Genomic DNA, 6,707 nt, shown 5'->3' on the forward strand with positions numbered 1-6,707 from the left:
GTGCTGAGAGCGGGAAGGCCCCCCCGAGGCTCCTTCTCTGCAGGCCAGACCCCCCTCCCCCAGCCCCTCCTCACAGGAATGGTCCTCCAGCCTCTTCACCAGCTCCACTGCCCTTCTCTGGGCACACTCCAGCACCTCAAAGCCTTTCCTGAATAGAAGGGCCCAGAACCGGACACAGTATACAAGGAGTGGCCTTATCTGTGCCAAGTACAGGGGGACAATCACTGTCCTGGTCCTGCTGGGCACACAATTCCAGATACAGGTCAGGATGCCACTGGCCTCCCTGGCCACCTGGGGACACTCTGGCTCATGCTCAGCAGCTGTTGACCAGTGTCCCAGGTACTTTTCTGCTGAGCTGCTTTCCAGCCGTAGAGCTGCATGGGTTTGTTGTGACCCAAGTCCAGGACCTGGCCCTTGGTCTTGTTGAACCTCATGCCACTCGTCACCACTGTTCCACCCTGCCCAGATTACTCTGCAAAGCCTTCCAACACTTCTGCAGATCAGCACTCTCATCCAGCTTGGTGTTGTCTGCTATTTGCTAATGGTAGACTCAAGCCCTCACCTAGATAATCAGTAAGGATATTGAATAGAACTAGGCCCTATGCTATCCTTGGGGGACACCACTGGTGACTGGCTCCCAGCTGGATGCAGCACTCTTCGCCACCACTCTCCGGGCCCACCCATCCAGTCAGTTGTTAGTCTAGTGAGGAGTGCGCCTGTCCCCATCATGGCTGCCAGCTCTTCCAGGAGTATGCCATGGGAGATGGTATCAAAGGACCAGGCATGTCCCCACAAACACATTGGTGCCATGGGGGAACTGCTACCCCCAGCTCTGCAGGGCTGTATCCCTCCATGGGCACCCCCTCCCTGTGTGCCCCACTGCCGGGGCCGCTGCCCAGACCCCCTTCCTCAGCCCCCAGTGCCACCCCAAGACCCAACCACCTCTTCCCTTTGCAGGCACCATGTGGCAGGTGAGGTGCCATAGCCAAGCCATGCTGCCCCTCAATGCACCTCGGCTTCCTGGTGTCCCTACTGTGCCCTTCCTGTGTGGTCCTTCAGGTTATTCCTCTAAACTTCCCTCTGCTGCCTTGTTCTTACTCCAGCCTGTGACTCCCATCCTACTGCCTGCCCCCTCTGGCCCTGTGGCCAGCCCTTGCAGCACAAAACCAGGCACAGGGTGACTGCTGCTCCATCATGACACAATATCCCCATGGAAAACCCCAGCCCTGAGCCACTGCCCCCACCGGTGCTGGAGGTGGCAGAGGTGTGGCCACCAGGCACCTAAGCTATAAACCACTGTGTTCAGAGTAACTGGGGGCAAGGTGGGGGTTTGCACACATGGCACCAGCTTCCTGCATTGCCAGCTCTCAGGAAGGACAGAAGTTGGCAGCACAGGGCAGAGGAGCAGCTATGTGTTTGTGCCTTGCCAGAGGAGCAGCCATGTGCTGTGGTCCTCAATCTCATCTGCAGCCCCAGTGTGATGTCTGTAACTGGGGGTTTTAAATGCTGGATGGGTGAAATGTTTCTGGGAAAGGTTTCAAAGAGCTGCTGCCACCAGGGAGCAGGGAAAAAGCCAGTGGTGCTCCAGCCAGGTGAGTCCATCCCCATCTTCTGTTCACAAATCCAACTGAATGCGCTCAATCATACACCCTGAAGAATGGACTGCTCCAACTACAACCACGTAAAAACTGTCCGTACTCAGAATAGCTGCTTTTCATCTCCCAAGGCCTCAAGATGGCACTACATAACAAGATTTGAAGCTCCAAAGCTGGTTCATTTTTGCAGCTGACCCGGCAGGACACGGCTGCCAGGTGTACTGTATGACATGGCATTGCTGTGCCATTTAGTTCAGCTCATCTCATCTCCAGTCTTGTTTTCTCTAAAAGATTGAACTGATTTTACTTATGCTGAGTTTCATCTAATTCCCCCCAAAATTGCAAGAGATGGTGCAAGGAGCGATAACAGCTGTGCTTTGCCTTAGATTTTGTTGATTACAGTTATTCTAAAATAAACCATTGATATTTAAAAACAAAAAAAGGCATCTCAGGTTAAACAGCTAAAACATTGTTTCATTGCTAATGCGTGCTATGGCTTGGGCCACAGGCCATTTTTTGCTTCTGGTGCACTTTTTCCCTCTGTCCTCCCTGCAGACAGGAGCTCCAAGGTTGCAGGACAGTGTAGCCTTGGCTAAACTGGAGCCAGTTTTTGCTCCAGCTATTGTGGACCTCTGCTGTGCCTTTGGCTCATACCCATTCCTGTCTGCGGTGTATGGCTGACATAACTTTTGGAAATTATTTTTCCTTTTTAGAGTCTGCTAGGATCTGAAAATCTCCATGCACTAAATAGGTCTCTTACAACTCCTTTTGGGAGCAGAATGTTTCTTCCACTTAAAGCTTTTGAGACAAGCAAGAAATCTAAACTCAATGTTCTTGATTTGGTCCATTCATTGGCAGTGAATGGAAATGCATCTCACTCCGAATCAGCAATAGAGGTGAAAAATGCTTGTCTTACCATCACATCCTTCTAATTTCACAGGATACTGAGGTAGAGGGTTCTTTTTGAGTGTTTTGACATTTGAACTCTAGCCTCATTGCTCAGTTTTAATATTTTAATGTGTGTTTAATAAAGTTCCTTCTCTGCATTTTGTCATCATATACAGATGTAAATTAAACTAGGTAATTAAAAATATGTTTTAATGTGCCTAAAACTTGAACATTTTTACAGTTTTCTAGAACTTCTGTATTTCCAGAAGTGATTCCAAGATCAAAGTATAAGGATTCAGCCTTTGTACTCCTTTTAATACTAAAGTATTTTGTGTGAGAAAATATTATGATGAGCAGAACAAATGTAGCAACCTCAGTGTCTCTTGTTTGACTTATGGATTTCTTTAACTGTTTTCTCATCCTTCTCTTTGCCCTTTATGTTAATGTTTGTATTTTATCAGCTTTTTTTGCTCACACAAGTGACAAAAATCACATACATTTACCACCCATACATGTTCCCCAGAAACTGAATTGCTTGCCCCTGTGTAGCAAGCCTAAAGAATCACAGCAATCAGAACTTTAGTGAATAAATTCTGGTCCTTGAAAGGTGAATAAAGTGTAATAACCAGATCTCAGCGTAGGGCTCCTATCAGAAACCTGGGCAACACTCCCAGCCTGAGTGATGGGAGTGCCACTGGTGTTCCTCCAGACCAGGCAGGGCTGCCTTCATGCAGCTGCACAGCTCCTTGCGTGCTTGGGGCCGATGGCACCCTGCTGACTCTGCCAGTCCTGCTCTCACAGCCCCCTGGCAGCTCCTCAGCACTTTTCTGAGAGTCTGTCAGCTCACTGATGAGTTTCCACAGGGCATCTTGAGCAGTAGCTACGTCTCTGTCAGCCAGTGTAGGCTCCCCATATAACAGCTCAAGAGAGCAATTGGTGTCAAACTAAAACAAATGCCTCCAATAGGCCAGATGCCTGAAGGGTGTTAAGATTGCACCCAGTGCTGTGTATCTCCATCTCTTGCACCGTCACAGAGGCTTAAACCATGGATGGATGTGAGCTGGATTCATGCTTGCTTCATACTGGCTCAGTGGCAGGGCTGTGTGGAGATCTCACACACAGCTGCTGTGGAACCTTCTCCCAGCAGTTTTGCACATTCCTCCTTCCCTTCTGAGCAAAACTGGGGCACTAAGCAAACCTGGAACTTCTTTGGGAGAGGGAACAAAAGTCTGAGTTGCAAAGCCCCCTTCTCTCACTGACATTGACACCTTCCTTTCACGGATGCCTCTTGGGGAATCTGTAGAAAATAGGATAGGAACGATGTGCCAATTACCTACAAAGTCCAACAGGGAGAGGCTGACTTGGAGAGTGAATTGGAATGCTCAGCACTTTTCTTCTTCATCAGCAAAAGTTTGCTCGACGATGAGTGAAACCCAGCAAGATTAATTACTTTTCTTACAATTAAGCCTCAGAGGCAAATTCATTAGTTTTCAGCTTCCAGGTTGGTTACCCTGGGCAGCAGACTCCTTGCACTCAGCATTGCAATTGATGGCCCATGGCCCAGGGTCCATAGAGGCTAACGAGTGACACGGAGATCCAGAAATGTATGTGCTTGGCTCTGTGGTGTGCCAGAGTCACAATGCGCACGATGTCGATGTCGTCTGGAGCAGTCAGTGCTGCTGCACTGGCAGCACGAAATACAGTAATTATTGTGGAAACACAGAAGCACACCTGTTTTTAGTCTCCTTACAGCTGAAAAGACAGCAACACGAAAGTGTTTTTTGCAGGCCACAGGGATCTTTGAGAGTGATTTATAACAAAATAATCTTTTGGTATCAAGCGCTCACTGACAATTTCTAGAGGACCACTGTGCTCTGCCAGTGCAGAAATAGAGTGTTTTGTACAAATACGACATTAAGCATAATTAGTGCTGGGGAGGAAAGAAGGCAGAGAAGGTGAGGTGTGCTCTGGGGCTTTGCAGCTGCATACACTAATGGATATTCACCCCAGGAAATGGAGAGTATTTGCAAAAAATGAGTGTGGAGGGTGACAGATATTACATTAGACAGCAAAGCATCCAGCACTTTTCACTGTACAGAGTATTGCATTGCAATTTCCACCCTATACAAACTGACCAACTGATCTTAAAGCAGATGTAAGAGAAGCCAGGGCTGCATCCACACTCCTGTGATGGACACGGCCATTCAGTAGCACAGACAAAGAATGGTGCTGACTTTCTGAGGACTATGAAGATAATAAAGTGTTCTTCTGACATCCAATGACAAAGGCATGCCAGTCCCCCATTTCAGCCTCTGCTTCTGAGATAGATGGAGGCTTAACTCCAAACTTTCATACAGAGCAGTCTTCTATAATTTCACAGCCTCTCAGGATGAGCTAGAACTGCTTACTCATCAGGATATGGACAAAACCCTACAGGTTTAGTATCTGCCACAGAGAACAAGATTCACTGGACTCCCTGAGCACTTTGTTACAGAACTAGGTCTAAATTCACAGTTAACTCAGAACAAAGTAACTGATAATAGAAATAGTTTTTCAACATCATACCACTTAAAGTTAACGATCTGCAGCTCAGGCCTGCCCTTACTGCTCTCGGACATTCATCATTACTAATGGTAATAAATCTTCCTGGCCAAATACAGGCTTTACAAGCAGGCAGATTGCATGCTCAATTAGCCCGAGGAAATTGGTCACTTTGCTTAACCTCTGCTGTTTGAAATATGGAGTCCCACTGCTTCACCACCCTGCTGGAGCAGCATCACATCTCTTCCACTGATGGAGCAGCTGGGGAGGGGAAATCCTCTGCCCTGAGTGGGGGATTCAGCTGTTCCCCACCACACATCTCCTTGTGTGGAGCAGGGGATCTGCCCAGCTCTCAGGCTGCTGCAGCAGGGTTTGCCTGCTCTGGCCAGCACAGCCATTACTTAGGGAGCTCGGAGTGCTTTGGTTACATTCTGTGCTAAATAACAGCCCATTTCTGAATTATCAAATATCGCCTCTCCCAGAAGCAGAGGCGATGTTTCAAGGGCAGGAGTGTGGGAACAGATAAGCACAAGCAGCTTTTTGACACTTTGACAGTGTGCTGTGTTTTCTAAGGGTAGCCAGAAAAATAAATCTGGCTTTTTGAGCACACTGTAGAAAGCCCAGCCCAGCCCACTGTCTGAACTCCCTGCAGACTAGGAAAAAGTCTAGGCTCTCCCTTGAATACATGAAAAAGGCCACCTGAATGTTTTCTTCCCATTATAGCTTCACTTTTCTCTGTCTTCCTCATTAAGCTGAATTTCTTCTCACTTTGCTTGAGGCCTGTTTAACAATTTCTCATTTTGGTTACTTTGTTCTGAGAATTTAGACCAGATTCTTCACACAATGTCTTCTCATTGCAGAGACATGCTACCTTATGTAACCCAGGCTTCTGAGGACCCCCACTCCTTATCCAAAGATAAATGATGATGTGTGTTCTCACTAAACCCCCTTGGCACCAGGCTGCCTCCTTGGCCTGCATCTCTGTCCCCTCTGACTTAGCAAAGGTGTGACTTAGGCTCAGCACTGCAGGGCCAGCTCAGGTACAGCCCGTTGGCCTCCCTCTTCTGTGCTGCTTTCCCTGCCTTAGGATCGACAGATGCTGGCCCTGCAGAGCCGTGGTTGTTGTTGTTGTTATCCCATCTTATGGCAAGTCCCTCGTGCGCCAGATGTCAGCAAAACTGCTTTGGGCTGAACCTCTAAAGGTCACATAAGCTTTAAAGAGCATCTTGTGTTTTCCTGTGACAGATTGTCACACAGAAGGGAGAACTGCAATGAATTGGTGACCAGGGAGGGGCTTACACATGCTGTAAATACCTGGTACCTCTCCAAACAATGGTGACTGTTTTCTTGTCTATTTAGCCCTTTTATCACACACTTCATGGCTTGTGGGCCTGGGTATGCTCAAAAACTTTCTTATGCTTCAAGAGCTAGAAAAATTATGGTTGGTATAATTAGCATTCAATAAGGTACAGGCATGGCAAATTAGAATAGAATAGAATAGAATAGAATAGAATAGAATAGAATAGAATAGAATAGAATAGAATAGAATAGAAATGGGTTACTGACCTGGCACGGCAGTGTACCTGGGACCCTGCATGCCATGAAGCAATTGCTGCCATGAGGACACATTGGCCCTACACACGAGGGAGAAGGAGTTGGGGCTTCTCAGTAACACACCAGTTG

The sequence above is a fragment of the Camarhynchus parvulus genome, chromosome 7 (genome assembly GCF_901933205.1).
Source record: "Camarhynchus parvulus chromosome 7, STF_HiC, whole genome shotgun sequence".
NCBI classification, from domain to species: Eukaryota; Metazoa; Chordata; class Aves; order Passeriformes; family Thraupidae; genus Camarhynchus; species Camarhynchus parvulus.